The sequence below is a fragment of the Moschus berezovskii genome, chromosome 23 (assembly GCF_049115385.1).
Source record: "Moschus berezovskii isolate FMDL1 chromosome 23, NW_MosBer_1.0, whole genome shotgun sequence".
Lineage (NCBI taxonomy): Eukaryota > Metazoa > Chordata > Mammalia > Artiodactyla > Moschidae > Moschus > Moschus berezovskii.
This window is the reverse complement of record NC_142482.1, coordinates 18,997,764-19,016,452: the sequence shown is the minus strand read 5'-3', so window position 1 is coordinate 19,016,452 and position 18,689 is coordinate 18,997,764. Positions and strand designations below refer to the sequence as shown.

Genomic DNA, 18,689 nt, shown 5'->3' with positions numbered 1-18,689 from the left:
AACCAGAGATCAAACTGCTAACATTCGTTGGATCATAGAGAGAGCAAGGAAATTCCAGAGAAACATCTACTTCTGTTTCATTGACTATGCTAAAGCCCTTGTCTGTGTGGATCACAGCCAACTGTGGAACATTCCTAAAGAGATGGGACTACCAGACCATCTTACCTGTCTCCTGAGAAACCTGTATGCAGGTCAAGAAGCAACAGTTAGAATGGACATTGAACAATGGACTGGTTCAATATTGGGAAAGGAGTACAACAAGGCTATGTATTGTCACCCTTTTATTTAACTTATATGCAGAGTACATCATGAGAAATACCAGGCTGGATAAGTCACAAGCTGGAAGCAAGATTGGTGGGAGAAATATCAACAACCTCAGACATGCAGATGATATCACTTAATGGCAGAAAACGAAGAGAAACAACAGAGCCTCTTGATGAAGGTGAAAGAAGAGAGTGAAATAGCTAGCTTAAAGCTCAACATACAAAAATCTAAGATTGTGGCATCTGGTTCCATCACTTCATGGCAAATAGATGGGGAAACAATGGAAACAGTGACAGATTCTCTCTTCTTGGGCTCCAAAATCACTGCCAGTGTTGACTACAACCATGAAATTAGAAGATGATTGCTTCTTGGGAAAAAAGCTAAAACTGACAGAGTATTAAAAAGCAAAGACATTACTTTGCCAACAAAGGTCTGTATAGTCAAAGCTATGGTTTTTCTAGTAGTCATGTATGGATGTTAGAGCTGGACCATAAAGAAGGCTGAGCACCAAAGAATTGATGCTTTTGAACTGTGGTGTTGGAGAAGACCCCTAGAGTCCTTTGGGTAGCAAGGAGACCTAACCAGTCAATCCTAAAGGAAATCAACCTTAAATACTCATTGGAAGGACTGATGCTGAAGCTGAAGCTCCCATATTTTGGGCACCTGATGTAAAGAGCCAATTCATTGGAAAAGACCCTGATGCTGGGAAAGATTGAAGGCAAGATGAGAAGGGGGCAACAGAGAATGAGATGATTGGATAGCATCACCAATTCAATGGACATGAACTTGGGCAAGCTCTGAGCGATAGTGAGGGACAGGGAGGCCTGGTGTGCTGCAGTTAATAGGGTTGCAAAGAGTCAGACACGCATTAGTGACTGAAAACCAGCAGCAAAGACATACAGGAAACTGCATGTATTCAAAGTATACATTTTAAATAAGTTTTAGCACATGTATATAGTCATGAAATCATTACTATAATCATGATAATATCACAATAATGAATATATTCATCTCCCCCAAAAGTTTTCTCCCATCTATATATCTTCTTGGGTAAAGTGTCTGTTCAAGGTAGACCACAATTTGAGCTGTAAGACCAGTCGCAACCCATTTTAAAAGATTCACATCATATGAAGTGTGTTTCAGACCACAGTGGAGTTAAATTAGAAGTCAACAACAGAATATCTGGAGAATCTCCAAATCTTTGGATCTAGTATTGCTGTTCGGAGAAGGCAATGGCAAGCCACTCCAGTACTCTTGCCTGGAAAATCCCATGGATGGAGGAGCCTGGTAGGCTGCAGTCCGTGGGGTCGCTAAGGGTCGGACACGACTGAGCGACTTCACTTTCACTTTTCACTTTCCACTTTCACACATTGGAGAAGGAAATGGCAACCCACTCCAGTGTTCTTGCCTGGAGAATCCCAGGGACAGGGGAGCCTGGTGGGCTTCCGTCTATGGGGTCACACAGAGTCGGACACGACTGAAGTGACTTAGCAGCAGCAGCAGCAGCAATATTGCTGTTAAGACATCTGATTCTTGTACCTTCATAGACGATGGTCTTTCCCTCTGGAAGCACTTAGAATTTTCTTTATCTTTTATGTGCTTAAATTTCCCAATATTGTTTCTGAGTTCTTAATCTCTCTTATTTGGCACCCAGTTGCTTCTGTCTGAGTTCTTTCATCTTTCTTTAATTCAGGGCTATTTATTTTTATTATTTCCTTAAATATCCCCCCTTCTAATTATCTCCCCTTTGGATTCCTATTTTCAGTATATCAACATGTCTGCTGTCTATCTTCCATGCTTCTTAACTTTTTATTTCCATATTTGTTTCTTTTTCCTATTTTTCCTGCCTCCCAGGAGATTTTCTCAGTCTGCTCTTCTGGTTTTGCAGTTTAGCTGCATTCAGCTGGCTATTTATCCCATCTACTATTCTTTCTTTAAGTATTATTTCTTTTTTTATAGTTAATCCTTCCATTTGGCTCTCTCTCTCTTTTTTTTTTTTACTTTTTTCCTGCTTCATGTTACCGGTATCTTTTTGGCAACATTGGTTTTTGCTTATTTCAAATTCTTAATCTGCCTGTTCTAGCATTTCTGCTTGATAGGATCTATGTTGTACAGTTTGTGGTTTTCCTTTTATAGTGGTTCTAACCATGGTTATTTAGGTTGTGAACCCATGTTCCCCTAGACTTATCAGACCAGAAGGAGACACCAAGGCTCAGAGACTTTGTGACTTTAAGAAGAGGTTGGAAGGTGAGCCCCCGGGAGAGAGTCCTTGATGCTGGAACTGCAGACCACAGCTCCTCTGTTGCCCCTCTCTCCAAGTAAGCACTCCTCAGGGGAGGGTTCCCTCAGATGTGATCTAACATCTCTTATGCAGGCTGGCGAGGCGGTTGGGAGGAGTGGGTGCTCACAGCAGCTGCCCAGCCTCCCGCAGCATGTCGGCTCTTGCTGTGTACCTCCTGAGTCCTGACGGGGTGAGCCACGGTCAAACGAAACCTGGGAGAGACTGAGCAGAAACAAACAGCGCTGGCTCACCTGTTCCTCTGCCTCTGCATGCCTCTCCACCCACAGCTGGTGCTGGTCTTTGGTCTCCCCAGAGACCCCACACAGTTTTGAAGATAAATGTGTTCCGCTCTCCTATGTAGCTTTCCGAGAACTGATTCCCTGTGGCCTGTCTCTGCTAAACATCTTGTCTGCACCACACGGGGTGGCAGTCGGGGATAGGTTATTGAGCGCTTCTGAGTTTTGCATTAAGAAAATTATTATTGCAGCAGAGTACAATAGAAAGAGGAAGGAAATAGAGCCTAGGTAAGCAGGAATAACAGCAACCTGTGGAAATGAGAAGATATTTTTTTCTGTATAAATAATTTACTTGTTAGTTGAGCCCAAACTTGAAGCTATTGTTTTGCCTTTTTTTTTCCCTAAGAATACTTGCTTTTAGCCTTTTTGTTGTTGTTGTTGTTGAGTGAATTGTAAACTAAGCACTGGGAGAAATTTAAGATGTTAAAGTGAAAAAGGAGCTAAATGAGGCCAGATTGGAGAACAAATTGTTATTATTTTAAACTTATGGACCACCCAGGCTATGGCAAATTCTATTTAAGAAAATACAGAAACATGATTCCTTCTACTGAACTAACAGTTTCAGGAAATATATATCACATTTTGCGTGTATTTTAGTCCTCATACTGCTAATATTTAAGCTTGTTTAATTTGAGGAATTTCCTCTTAGTTTTCTTTCCCTTAATTTTTTTTTGAGAGTGGTTTACTTTCTCTTTTTTAAAAAGCAGGGACTATGAACAAATGATATTGTGTATGTTCATTATTATTGGGCTGAAAGTTGGTAACTAGAACACCATCTTTATGCTTCATAGAGCTGTTAACCCCTTGCATGTATTCAGAGTGTTTGCCTTCGCTCTAGAGTAACTGGCTAGTCACTATGTTTATTTTAGACTAAAATCAAAGAAATCAGTTTGAACTGTAACATGTAAGGTTTATGTTAACCATGAATATAGGAATAATGTTCAGTCATGAGACAATTTTTCTTTTGCCTATCAAACTGCCAAAAATTACATGCAAAAATATTTAGTGGTAAGAATTCTCATTAAATGCTGATGAGAACATAACTTCTGCTCACCGGGAAGGATACTTGTGGATACAGCTGTGGCTGCCTCTGAGTCGCAGGTGAACCCTGCCCCCACCACATCCCATAGACAGTGGTTTTCTCAAACTTTAACATACCCCAGAGTCACCTAGAAAGCTTGTTAAGACTTGGATTACTGGGCCCCATGCCCACATCTCTTATTCAGTAAGTCTGGGGTGAGGCCTGAGACTGCATTCTAACAAGTCCCCAGGTAACGGTGACACTGGTCGTCCAGCATCGACTTTGAGGATCACTGCCACATGTCAGTGGTCCTCGACCCTGGCTATGCCTGGGGATCTTAAAGAGAATACTGCGGGGCCTTCCCTGGTGGTTCAGTGGTTAAGAAACTGCCTTGCAGTTTGGGGGATGTGGGTTTGATCCCTGGTTGGGGAACTAAGATGCCATGGAGCAACTAAGCCCACAGTCCGCAGCTAGGGACTCTGTGCATGGTGAGGAAAGAGCCCACACACCACAGCTAAGACCCAATGCAGCCGAATAAATGATAAATAAATTTTAAAATAAAAAAAAATCTAGATTTAAAGTACGCAGGAACCTCCACACACAAAGCCCAATTATTTGGCTGAGTTTTTCACTTTCCATTTGCTTATGCTGGTGCTGTGTAGACAAAACCTCAACTAATTACTCTGTAGGTTTCTGGCTCTAACAGTATCAACAGAATATAAAAGTCACATATTTGAAGATGTAGCCAAATGACTTTCCCAGTATTAAAAAAAAAAATCTATTAAAAGAAAAAAAATAATACTGGGATTTCCCTGGAGGTCCAGTGGTTAGGACTGTGCACTTCCCTCGCAAGGAGAATGGGTTCGATTTCTGGTCAGAGAATTAAGATCCCACATGCCATGGAGCGTGGCCAAAAATAAAAATTGATGCAAAAAAACCATGATTAAATTATTAAAAAAAGATACTTTTGTTGTCAGAGGCTATCAATGTTCATGTCTACTCCTGGGGATTCTAGTTTAATGGTTAAGATGGAGACTAGGTATCTGTATTTCATGAAAGGTCTTCAGGAGATTCTGAGGGGCACTTCAGGTTGAGAAGCACAGCCTATTCTCAATTTCCACTATTATCCAGAGGCACTATTAGAGTTGCCGTTTAACGTTCAGTCAAGCCTTCAACATTAAGGTGTTATCAAGATATTTTTATGTAAATTGGCATGCCAGTTGGTCTTGCTCACCAACAAAATGTAAGTCATTAAGTGTTTATCATCTCTCTGCTTTTAAATAGCTGCCCATGATTTCTCTCCAGTCTCTCCTCTCTCTTCTGCTCTCTTTCTTATCCCTCTTTCGTCTTCCTGTTGCTTCCTCTAGAATTCTTCATAACTCTCTAGAGTTACTAATGATCTCTTCTCTTTCAGCCTCTCTACCATTTTTAAAACTTTGTCTCCTTGCTTTATCTGTAACTTGGCTTGTTTCTGAACATAGTGCTTTTCTTTTCTTTTTTTAATTTAGTTTTTGGCAGCACTGCACAGCAGGAGGATCTTAGTTCCCCAGCTAGAGATCAAACTCGTGCCTCCTGCAATGGTATCATGGATTCTTAACCGTTGGACCACCAGGGAAGTCCAATAGCGCTTTTCTTGCAGCTGTTCCAGATGCAGACTAAATTTATGAAAGGAGACTCTGTTTGGGGCATTCTGCACAGAAGCCTGAGATGGGTAAGCTATGCCCCCAGACCCCCTAAATTGCTTTCCTCTATACCTCGTTTTGGGGGCGGGAGGAGAAGGGGACAACAGAGAATGAGACGACTGGATGGCATCACCGACTCGATGGCCATGAGTTTGAATGAACTCTGGGAGTTGGTGATGGACAGGCAGGCCTGGTGTACTGTGATTCATGGGGTTGTAAAGAGTCGGACACGACCGAGCGACTGAACTGAACTGAATTTGTTATTAGAAAACTGAAATTTATGATATGTTTATATCACTCACTGAGTACATGGCATTTAAAAAAAACATGATTACAGAAAGATAACAAAAATACAAAGTCTTAAAACCTACGGGATATGGAAAACATTATCCACTGAGGCCTTAAATGTAGTAGACTTTACATAAAAAGGAAACGCAATGAGTCTACAAGTATACAGCCAATTTAAGAAGTTAGCAAAATAAACAGAATAATCATAAAGAAAAGAAAGCAACTAATACCCTTAACATTTTAATCCTTAGGCTGGGTGTGGGTAACGATGTTACTACCTTTCCTCAGATATTCACTTTTACTGTGGAAAAGTTTCAGATACCTTCAGAATAGCTTATGTACCTTATGCCAGGAATCAGCTACCTAGTAAAGTACAATTGACAACATGATTCTGCTACATGCATCAAGACTTTTGAACATATTCATACCCTCTGACACTTCGGTGGGCAGAGGGAGCACAGGATGGAGAGGCACACACCCAGGCCAAGCCCTCTCGTCTGCTTCTCTCCTTCACGTGTGGAAAGCAAAATGTCTCCCCATTTTTTTCATTCGCCCCTGAACAATGCCTCGTGATCCTGAAATTCAGTTCTCCCAGAGCGGTAGTTTTCACTGGGAGCAAGTCTAGGGATGTTGGGAGAAGAGATGTTGACGTGTTTATTCATAAACACGTGTTTTAGTGAAGTATATGTGTGTCGCTGGCCTGTGGGCTTTTGTTTCCACACTCTTTCTGCCTGCACAGGATCTGCGCACACTTTGGCCGGCGTTTCCGTGAAGTGAGAGGAGCACGAGGGGTGTGTTTAAGCCACGGCAGATAATTCTTTCTTTGATAAAGACAGACCTGTTCTGGCCAAAGCACAGGAACTGGGTGCACGGGAAGATAGGAGACAGTGCGCTGGTTATAAGGGCAAAAGGCGAGGAAACTCAGAGAGAGAATTTTTGTTTTTTTTTTTTTACGTAGGCTTGTGATTGTGAGCAATTTACTTAGTTTGTGTGAACCTCAGTTTTCTTACCTGTAAAATGGGAACCAATGTGTTGCTTTTACTTTTCTCACAGACTGTGAGGATGAAATAATTTAATGTGTGTGCAGGTGCTTTGGAGTAGTAAAGTGCCATAGGGACTTCCCTGGTGGTCCAGGCTCCCAACACAAGTGACCATGCTTAGGAAACTAGATCCCACATGCTGCAACTGAGACCCAGGGAGCCAAATAAATAAGCATAAATATTTTAAAAATAGCAAAGTGCAATAGGACAAAGGTAAGATATTCTTGTAGGATGGGGTGCAGGGCTCTCCTGGGCTTCGAGGGGAATATTAAGTTAAACGGACTTCTGAAATCTGTGCTGTTGACATGTCAGTAATGATACATCATAAAATTAAAAATGGTTAAGATAAACTGTAGCTTTTGGAATTATAAAATGACTGAATCAAGATGAATAAAAATATCATAAACTTACTAGATTAGAAGTAAGATTAGAGATTTTGAAAATATGCTATTTAAACAATATCAAATATTTTACTATCCAAATAAAAACAACCATTTCCTAAGCCCTTTTTCTTTTAGAATAAAGACTCTTGACTTTCAAAATATCACCCGGATTCTAGCTCAATATGGGAATAGCTTAGGTGTTCTACTCTATTAAGAGTAATCTTTTTTATTTCACTTTAAAAAAGAGGCCAGGACGTTTTAACATGGTGCGTGCTGCTGCTGCTGAGTCACTTCAGTCGTGTCCGACTCTGTGTGACCCCATAGACGGAAGCCCACCAGGCTCCCCCGTCCCTGGGATTCTCCAGGCAAGAACACTGGAGTGGGTTGCCATTTCCTTCTCCAATGTGTGAAAGTGAAAAGTGAAAGTGAAGTTGGCCAGTCCTGTCCGACCCATAGCGACCCCACAGACTGCAGCCTACCAGGCTCCTCCATCCATGGGATTTTCTAGGCAAGAGTACTGGAGTGGCTTGCCATTGCCTTCTCTGGACATGGTGCGTGAGACAATGTTAATTGTCTGGAATATCTCAATTTCTCGAAACCTCATTGGTCATAAGGCCCTCATGGACTATAATGTTTATGGTCCCTTTAACCCTTCAAACCAAACAGTCTCAACCAGTAAATATTCCTCCTAAGGACCACATGTCCCTTCCATTTTTCCTGTGCGGCAATTCTCAAATCTGGCCCTCTTTCATCATCTCTAAAGCCATCATCTTAACCTGGGCTTGCTTATCTTCTGCCTGGATACTTCCTGAACCTTCCACATTGCCAGCAGTAGGAGGTTCTATGCTCACACTTTGGCCTTGCTTCCAAGTGGTGCTAAATTATTTAGTCAGTCCTCACTGATTTCTATGCAGTTTCCTTCTCGTTAAGCTAAATCCACCCTTTGCCTGTATGTCTCCAGAGCAAACACAGTATTTTGCTCATTTTAGGTTGTCAGTTCAGTTCAGTCGCATCCGACTCTTTGCAACCCCATGGACCGCAGCATGCCAGGATTCCCTGTCCATCACCAACTCCTGGAGTCCACCCAAACCCATGTTCATTGAGATGGTTCATCCAACCATCTCATCCTCTGTCATTCCCTTCTCCTCCTGCCCCCTATGCCTCCCAGCATCAAATGAGTCAGGGTCTTTTCAAATGAGTCAGCTCTTCACATCAGGTGGCCAAAGTATTGGAGTTTCAGCATTGACATCGGTCCTTCCAATGAACACTCAGGACTGATCTCCTTTAGGACTGAATGGTTGGATCTCCTTGCAGTCCAAGGGACTCTCAATACATGTTAAATCCAATTGAATAATTTTCTTGATCAAGCTTGCAGTATAAACTGGACTCTCTGTGAGCAAACATAAGTGTCCTTGCCCCTGTTGATATAAAGCATGAGTTTAGAGTTTTCTGTGTAAATCCTGGAAAACAAACCACCGCGGTGAGATGGAAGAGCAGTGATATGGGAGGTAAGAGGGTGACCATGTCCTTCACCCCAGGACTCAGGAGAACACTCTGGGTTTCTCCTCTTGGAAAGATGGCCCAGGATCCCAGCAGAGAAGCTGGAGTTTGGCATGTTTAAAGGTGACAGTTGGCAATGTGTTCATGAGGACAGGGTTGTCTCCGTACTGTTCATTATTGTATCTATTCCAGTACCCAGAACAGCACCTGGCATGAAACACTCAATAACTATTTGCTAACGGCATGCATAAATGAAGACTAGATGATCCATGTATTGTTAAATGCAGCGAAAAGTTTGAAAAAGTTTAGGGCTAACATGAAGTCATACAAGCACTCTGGGGAAATGGAAAGTGAAAGCTGCTCAGTCATGTCCGACTCTTTGTGACCCCATGGACTATACAGTCTATGGAACTCTCCAGGCCAGAATACTAGAGTTGGTAGCCTTTCCATTTTCCAGGGGATCCTCCCAACCCAGGGATCGAACTGAGGTCTCTGGCATTGCAGGCAGATTCTTTACCAGCTGAGCCACAAGGGAAGCCCAAGAATACTGGAGTGGTTAGCCTATCCATTCTCCAGTGGATCTTCCCAACCCAGGAATCGAACCAGGGTCTCCTGCATTGCAGGTGGATTCTTTACCAACTGAACTATCAGGGAAGCCCTGGGAAATGGAGGAATCTGTCTTTTTTGAAGCGGAGTTCCTTGGTTCCTCCCAACAAGACACTATTGTTGGTTCCCTATTGTGAAGAGGGACACTCCAAGTTGACACTGTCCAGATGCCAAAAATATGCCAGGGTTTCTGCGGATCCTGTGTGGTTCTGCATTAGATGCCTGTGAGCACTGTTGTTCTGAAAGCACTGCATGTCTGGGACGCAAATGGAAAAAGACCTGGCAGAACCCTCTGAGGGAGGCAGGCACCATGGCACGTTATTTGGCCTTCCTCCTCTGTTGCATGGGGCTTCCCCGGTGGCACAATGGGAAAGAATCAACCTGCAATGCAGGAGACTCTGGAGATGCGGGTTCGATCTCTGAAACGGGAAGATGACCTGCAGGAGGAAATGGCAACCCACTCCAGTACTCTTGTCTGGAAAATCCCATGGACAGAGGAGCCTGGCAGGCGACAGTCTGTGGGGTTGCAAAAGAGTCGGGCTCTGTGGCATGCCTCATGAATTCCCACAGTCTTCACCAGCGTCCACCCAGAGGCCACATCCTCAGTGTCCTCTGTAGGGCACCCCTCCCTGTTCCATCAGGAGGCTGTGATTGCTGCTGCTGCTTTTGACTTCACTCCAGTCCACGAAAAGAGGAGAGGTTGGAAGTGACATCCAGCCTGGGAGGTGTGGGTGTGAGCTGGAAGGATGTGCTTCTCAGGAGGCCACCCCTAGAGGCGCCCATACTAGGCTGGGAAAAGCTGAGCAGGATTAGAGGCAAAGAACTGCCATGACCCCAGTGGTTATTGGAAAGAGGTGTTGGGGAAACACTGAAACTCTGACCAGGCAAGACAGAAGCCACTTGCATGAGTTATCTTAACAACAGGAGGTCTCGGTAAGGAACATAGAACTAATAGGCTACCACCAACTGGAAGAAACTGGGGAAAGTCGAAAGGAGAGAGGAGATGCCAGCTCACATGTCCTACCAACCCACCAGACTCCTTGCTGGAATCCATCTTGACTGAGAGATGCGCGCACCGCCAGGGAGGACCCTGAGTCATGATGACTGGCCAGAGACAACCCGAAACCTACCCAGTTACCATGAAGCCCGATGCTGTGAGCCACGTGGCAGAAGAGTCCTGGGTTCCTTTTACCCTCCCGCTCTGACCAGGTGTCCTTCCCAGTGGAGCCTTGTTTTGTCAGCCTGTGTCTGCTCTGACCATTCATTTGCGAGTGTTAAACAAGAGCCCATTCTTTGGTCCTGGAAGGGCTCCCCCTTCCTGCAGCAGAAGTAAAGGAAGCCAGAAGGTTTGGATGGAGGGCTCTCCTTTTTGCTGGTATCCAGAGGAAACCTGGGCATGCACTAACCTGGAAGGGACTGTGATACAGGCTGGATGGAGAGACATGTCTGAACACAGTCAACAGTCTGCCACTGTGGTCTGAATCCTTCATAACTCTACCAGGAATTCTCCTTCTCTTCCCTCCCATTGCCTTCCACACTATAGAGTCAAAACCAGAGACCAGGGAGGAGAGGCAGGGCACAGCTGGTCTCTAAAGGCCACTCCCTGGGGGCTTGAGTCTCCTCGGTTCACTGGTTTCTCCCAAGGCCCACCATGGTTGTCGCCCAAGAAGAACATTTCATGGCTCATTGATGAGGACATGAACCTACCTCGACCCACATGTTTTGGGGAAGTGTATTTTCTTTCTCTTTGGAAGGAGTTCCCTTTCAATGTCTTTTTTTTCCTTAGGGATTGTTTCTCGTGATAAAACGCAGTAGTCAAAGGTCACGAAACGAATCAATATTTCAACAAAGTTAGGTTTATTTCATTCTCTTCCTTGTCCCCTCCCTCCTGAGAGATTGTATTAAACCACAGAAACATGATGAATAAGGATCATTTACAAGTATATTGTTTCTCAGTGCCCAACAGGCGATACAAAGGAAGAACTGCCGTCATGAAAGAGGATTCTGACCAGGGACAGAATCTGACTAACCCTACATGGAATGCCTTCTGGAAAGGTCAGGTTTCTGCCTTTCCCAAGGTCAGTTTCCTTTGCCTCTTTCAGTCAAGGGCTATCAAAGATCAGCATATAATGAAAGATGTGCCTGGCAAGTAAATGTCTTTCAAATATGTACAACCTTGAAAGAAAATGTACTAGCAGATTTTTTTTCCTTTAGATCTTTTATCTGTTATGTTTATCAACAATACACACAAGAAGTCCAGAGTCCAGAAACCAATAAAATTAAGCTGAAAAGTATGCCTTAGTATATTAGTGTACAGCCTAATTTTATGTGATTCCCCCTCTTTTTATTCTTAGAAAATGATGAAATTCAAGATCTGTGAGAGTCAGCAGTCTTTATGCTTTTTCCTTGTTCTTTTTTTTTTAGTTGAATCAACTTTATAAAATTAAAAAAAGTGTTTTATTTATTTGTTGCATGGTGTTGAGTCTTTGTTGTGGAATGGGACACGTGGGTGCTCCATGTGGGATCTTAGTACCCCAACCAGGGATTGAACCTCTGTCCCCTGCGTTGCAAGGTGATTCTTAACCATTGGACCACCAGGGAAGTCCCTTCTTGTTGTTTTGGTATTAGTAGATTTAGGAAACAAACCATTCATTGAGATGAAATTACCATACCATTGGGCATACAGAATAGAGGCAAATATGGACCTGGCCTTTCAGGAATTCAAAGCCCCAGAATACCCTTCCTTCATTATGCTTTAGCACCACCGCTGAAACAAAGAAGCAGCAGACTACTTCTCTTTTGAATATATGGAATGTACATGACTCACTGTATTTATGACTCTTTAAATGAATTAAGAGGAAGTTCCTAGGGTATTGTGCAGATTAAGCAAAAGGTACTTGTGATAGGTTGCAAAAATAGCCACAAATTATTTCGTCCCCAAACGCATCCCCTTTTGCAATGTGAATTTATGGTCTTCCCCTCAAGAAGTTAATTCTGTTTCTCCACTCAGTAAATCTGGGCTTGGACATGTGACCTTCTTGTCCAACAGGACAGGAACAAATGTCTATAAGGAGAGACTTGAAAAATGCTTGTGCTTTAGGCTTGCTGTCCTGCTGCACTTGGAACAACATGGACGAGCTTGAGCTCCCTTGCTGGATGGAGAGAGACACAGGGCCATGAACAATCACTCCAGCTAACACATGCCACCCACTGGAGCTGTGACGGAAGCCACCCTAGACCATACAGCCCCAGCTGCCCCACCAACTACCATTAGATGACTGAGCAAGCTGGCCCACACCAGTTGGGCAGACTCATCCTGGAGATCCCCAATGGCAAACTTGTGTTGAATTCTTTGTAACCAACAGAATTGTGCAAAATAATAAATGTTTATTATTTTAAGTCACATTTTGGGGTGCTGTTTTGCAGTAAAAGCAATTGATACAATCCAATTTTTTAATCTCTCAACACAAAAATATTTAACCTATCGTAACTACCAATGGCAAGTCACTCCTGTACTCTTGCCTAGAAAATCCCATGGATGAAGGAGCCTGGTAGGCTGCAGTCTGTGGGGTCGCTAAGGGTTGGACACGACTGAGCGACTTCACTTTCACACATTGGAGAAGGAAATGGCAACCCACTCCAGTGTTCTTGCCTGGAGAATCCCAGGGACAGGGGAGCCTGGTGGACTTCCGTCTATGGGGTCACACAGAGTCGGACACGACTGAAGTGACTTAGCAGCAGCAGCAGCAGCAACTACCAGTAATGCCCCGACCAGTAACACTGAAGAAGCTGAAATTGAACAGTTCTATGAAGGAAAGTTATGACCAACCTAGATAGTACATTAAAAAGCAGAGACATAACTTTGCCAACAAAGGTCCGTCTAGTCAAGGCTATGGTTTTTCCAGTGGTAATATATGGATGTGAGAGTTGGACTGTGAAGAAGGCTGATCACCGAAGAATTGATGTGTTTGAACTGTGGTGCTGAAGAAGACTCTTGAGAGTCCCCTGGACTGCAAGGAGATCCAGCCAGTCCATTCTAAAGGAGGTCAGTCCTAGGTGTTCACTGGAAGGACTGATGCTAAAGCTGAAATTCCAATACTTTGGCCACCTCATGCGACCAGTTGACTCACTGGAAAAGACTCTGATGCTGGGAGGGATTGGGGGCAGGAGGAGAAGGGGACGACAGAGGATGAGATGGCTGGATTGCATCACCGACTCAATGGACATGAATTTGGGTGAACTCCGGGAGTTGGTGATGGACAGGGAGGCCTGGCGTGCTGTGATTCATGGGGTCACAGAGAGTCGGACATGACTGAGAGACTGAACTGAACTGACTGATGAAGACCTACAAGACCTTCTAGAATTAACATGCAAAAAAGATGTCCCTTTCATTGTAGGGGACTGGAATGCAAAAGTAGGAAGTCAAGAAACACCTGGAGTAACAGGCAAATTTGGCCATGGAGTAGAGAATGAAGCAGGGGAAAGGCTAATAGAGTTCTGCCAAAAGAATCCACTGTTCATAGCAACACCCTCTTCCAACAACACAAGAGAAGACTCTATACATTGACATCACCAGATGGTAGACACCAAAATCAGATTGATTATATACTTTGCAGCCAAAGATGGAGAAGCTCTATACAGTCAGCAAAAACAAGACCTGGAGCTGACTGTGGCTCAGATCATGAACTCCTTATTGCCAAATTCAGACTGAAATTGAAGAAAGTGGAGAAAACCACTAGACCATTCAGGTATGACCTAAATCAAATCCCTTATGACTATACAGTGGAAGTGAGAAATAGATTTAAGGGACTAGATCTGATAGATAGAGTGCCTGATGAACTATGGACAGAGGTTCGTGACATTGTACAGGAGACAGGAATCAAGACTATCCCCTTGGAAAAGAAATGCAAAAGCAAAATGGCTGTCTGAGGAGGCCTTACAAATAGCTGTGAAAGAAGGGAAGTGAAAAGCAAAGGAGAAAAGGAAAGATATACCCATTTGAATGCAGAGTTCCAAAGAATTGCAAGGAGAGATAAGAAAGCTTTCCTCTGTCATCAATGCAAAGAAATAGAGGAAAACAATAGAATGGGAAAGACTAGAGATCTCTTCAAGAAAATTAGAGATACCAAGGGAACATTTCATGCAAAGATGGGCTCAATAAAGGACAGAAATGGTAGGGACCTAACAGAAGCAGAAGATATTAAAAAGAGGTGGCAAGAATACACAGAAGAACTGTACAAAAAAGATCTTCACGACCCAGATAATCACAATGGTGTGATCACTAACCTAGAGCCAGACATCCTGGAATGTGAAGTCAAATGGACCTTAGGAAGCATCACTACCAACAAAGCTAGTGGAGGTGATGGAATTCCAGTTGAGCTATTTCAAATCCTGAAAGATGACACTGTGAAAGTGAGGCACTCAATATGCCAGCAAATTTAGAAAACTCAGCAGTGGCCACAGGACTGGAAAAGGTCAGTTTTCATTCCAGTCCCAAAGAAAGGCAATGCCAAAGAATGCTCAAACTACCGCACAATTGCACGCATCTCACACGCCAGTAAAGTGATGCTTAAAATTCTCCGAGCCAGGCTTCAGCAATACGTGAACCATGAAATTCCAGATGTTCAAGCTGGTTTTAGAAAAGGCAGAGGCACCAGAGATCAAATTGCCAACATCCGCTGGATCATCGAAAAAGCGAGAGAGTTTCAGAAAAACATCTATTTCTACTTTATTGGCTATGCCAAAACTTTTGACTGTGTGGATCACAGTAAACTGGAAAATTCTGAAAGAGATGGCAATACCAGACCACCTGACTTGCCTCTTGAGAAACCTGTATGCAGGTCAGGAAGCAACAGTTAGAACTGGATATGGAACAACAGACTGGTTCCAAATAGGAAAAGGAATACGTCAAGGCTGTATATTGTCACCCTGCCTATTTAACTTAGGAAGCACAAGCTGGAATCAAGATTGTTGGGAGAAATCAAAAACCTCAGATATGCAGATGACACCACCCTTATGGCTGAAAGTGAAGAAGAACTAAAGAGCCTTTTGATGAAAGTGAAAGAGGAGAATGAAAAAGTTGGCTTAAAGCTCAACATTCAGAAAACTAAGATCATGGCATCTGGTCCCATCACTTCATGGGAAATAGATGGGAAACAGTGGAAACAGTGGCTGACTTTATTTTTCTGGGCTCCAAAATCCCTGTAGTTGGTGATTGCAGCCATGAAATTACAAGATGCTTACTCCTTGGGAGGAAAGTTATGACCAACCTAGACAGCATATTAAAAAGCAGAGACATTACTTTGTCCACAAAGGTCCATCTAGTCAAGGCTATGGTTTTTCCAGTGGTCATGTATGGATGTGAGAGTTGGACTGAAGAAAGCTGAGTGACGAATAATTTATGCTTTTGAAGTGTGGTGTTGGAGAAGACTCTTGAGAGGTCCTTGGACTGCAAGGAGATCCAACCAGTCCATCCTAAGGAGATCAGTCCTGGGTGTTCACTGGAAGGACTAATTTGAAGCTGAAACTCCGAAACTTTGGCCACCTCATGTGAAGAGCTGACTCATTTGCAAAGACCTTGATGCTGGGAAAGATTGAGGGCGGGAGGAGAAGGGGACGACAGAGGATGAGATGGTTGGATGGCATCACTGACTCGATGAACATGGGTTTGGGTGGACTCCAGGAGTTGGTGATGGACAGGGAGGCCTGGCATGCTGTGGTTCATGGGGTTGCAAAGAGTTGAATACAACTGAGCGACTGAACTGAACTGATCATAACTACAGGGTTAGGATGAGTTCAGAAAGTAAAAGTTTAAGTAGTCTATACTGTAAAATTTCTTAAGACTGCCTGTCAATTCTATTGACATTTTTGCCTGAGGATTTAAACAATTGGGAGAGATCCTAAAAAAGAAAAAAGACACTTTATAGAGGTGTGATTGATATACAAAAAGCTGAAGATGTTTAAGTTATACAACTTGATGTGTTTGGGAATTGGCAGAGATCGTTATTGTTTATTATTATTATTTGTAGTACTGGTCCAAAATTGAAACTGGTTAGGGGTAAGATTTCCAGTTAATAGAGGAGTAGAATCACAGCTTATTGTCCCAGCTTTTACTCTGGCTCTGCCTAATATGCTGCAAGTCAATGTTTACTTCATGAGTGGTATTTAGTGCTTTTCAATTAAAAACCAAGCCATGTTTTTAATATGGAAATTACTATGATGAGTTATACCCACTGTCTATCCATCGCTCACTCCCTCTGTGTGTTGGCAGCCAGGGATGCATTCCAGGATGTGGTCGTTGGCATCTTTGGATATAAGCCCAGTGGATGCAGCAGTTGTGTCTGTGCTTTGCTGCCTGCTACTCCTCCATCCCCTGGCATCTGGTTTTGCTCTAGTACGGCAACGGAGTGCTTCTGCTCAAGGTCACAGCTCTGTATTGCTAAATCCAGTGGACACTTTTCAACTTCTACTTTGACCTCTTAGCCACGTGTGACCCTGATGGCCAGTTCCTTCTTGGAGTACGTTCTTCTTGTAGCTTCCCTCACACCGTCATCTTCTGGTTTTCTTCCTACTGCCCTGAATATGCTGTAGTCTCCTTTGAGGGCTCTTTTGTATCCCTTCATCCTTTGAATATTGATGTTCCTTCAGGGTATGTCCTGGGTCACCTTCTATTTTTATTACACACACTCTTCCCCCGGCAATCTCATTCCTTACACAGGTTCTTATCTTCTATGTGACTCTCTTCTAAATTAATGTCTCTATCTGAAATCTCTCCTGAGCATCAGAAGTCAAGCCATTCACTGAGCAGCTTCTCTCTGATGGCTCAATCTCAGTCTGTCCCAGACTGAAGGTTGAATCCTTCTCCCCTCCCCCTGGCCACATGCTGCTTTTTTCCTGCCCCCCCCCCCCCAACTCAATTCCTCAGCTCCTTCTATGGACCAAACTGCAGTGATTACAAACCCTTCTGATTACTGAGGAGAGAAACCCGGGAACCATCCTTGGCTTCTCCCTTGCCTCTACCACGGTCCTAAATTAATAGGCTAAGAGTCGGACACAACTGAGCGACTGAACTGAACTGAACTGAATCCTGTCAATTCCTCCCTCTCAATAGCTCTTAAATAAATCCAGTGCTCTTTAGCTTTCTCTCTCTCCAGTTCAGAGAATGTGTGCTTCCAAGTTGCCTGTCTCTATGCCAGCCGAGTCCCGGAATGCCAGACACTTGAGTCCATTGTCCTTTTCAATTTGCCAGGTAGTACCTGCCTTGAAGCTGCAAAGAAAAGTGTGCTGGATGACTTAGTCTGAAAAGGCCAGAGGGCTTGGAAATGCACATGTGTGTATGTGAAAACTTACTTGCTTAAAAATTTGATCCAACTGCATCTATAGTAATTTCTAGAGCTTCTAAATTTCTCCATTTACTTTCTAGAGATTCATATCTACTTTATAGCTAATAGTAATCGTACTCTGTGCTGTGCTTAGTCGCTCAGTCGTGTCTGACTCTTTGCGACCCCATGGGCTGCAGCACGCCAGGCTCCTCTGTCCATGGGGATTCTCCAGGCAAGGATACAGGAGTGGGTTGCCATGCACTCCTCCAGGGGATCTTCCCAACCCAGAGACAGAACCCAGTTCTCCTGCATTGCAGGCAGATTCTTTGCTGATTGAGCCACCAGGGAAGCCCAAGTATACGGGAGTGGGTAGCCTATCCCTTCTCCTGAGGATCTTCCTCACTCAGGAATCGAACAGGGGTCTCCTGCACTGCAGGTAGATTCTTTACCAGCTAGCTACCCGGGAAGTCCAATCATACTCTCCTTAGCAGCTAATAGTATACTACGACTACTATAGGTAGGGTACTATTAACTGACTACTAGTGTGTTGTAGTATGCTATAGGATAGCTATGGTTAATAGCATGGATTGCTTTTTTCCCTTCATAATGTTAGCTTTTAATTGCCTATGTTGAAGCTCAAATGTTTGTTTCTCATGTTCTTGAAAGTTGTTTCTTCCAGTCTGCTGGAATTTTTCATCCCCACATTTGCTTGGCATTTTTTACCCCCAAGCTGTCTAGTGGACACTGCAGTTATGATTCTGTAAGTAAAATCAAGATCAATCTTTCAGCTGTTTGATGACTTCTCATTACTTACAGTTTTTTTTTTAAACTCTGAAAAGTGCTCATTTATTTTTACAATTTTCTTTTTTTTTTCTTGCTCAAAAGGATAATTAAAATCCAGAGGACCTCTTTTGAAACTTTCCATATGTAGATTCGCCAGTATTTTGGGCTGAGTAAAATGATGGGTTGTGGGAATATCTTGATGATTCTTCTTGTTTTCATACATT

General features: G+C 43.3%; 1 long non-coding RNA gene across 1 annotated transcript; it reads left to right on the top strand.

The window, feature by feature from the left end:
* Positions 1-2,463: 2,463 nt before the first annotated feature.
* On the top strand, positions 2,464-12,718 carry LOC148774095 (uncharacterized). Its single transcript, XR_016036072.1, has 4 exons — positions 2,464-2,582; positions 5,371-5,573; positions 11,318-11,439; positions 12,462-12,718. It is a non-coding gene; the product is annotated as an uncharacterized LOC148774095 (long non-coding RNA).
* The last annotated feature ends 5,971 nt before the right edge of the window (positions 12,719-18,689 follow it).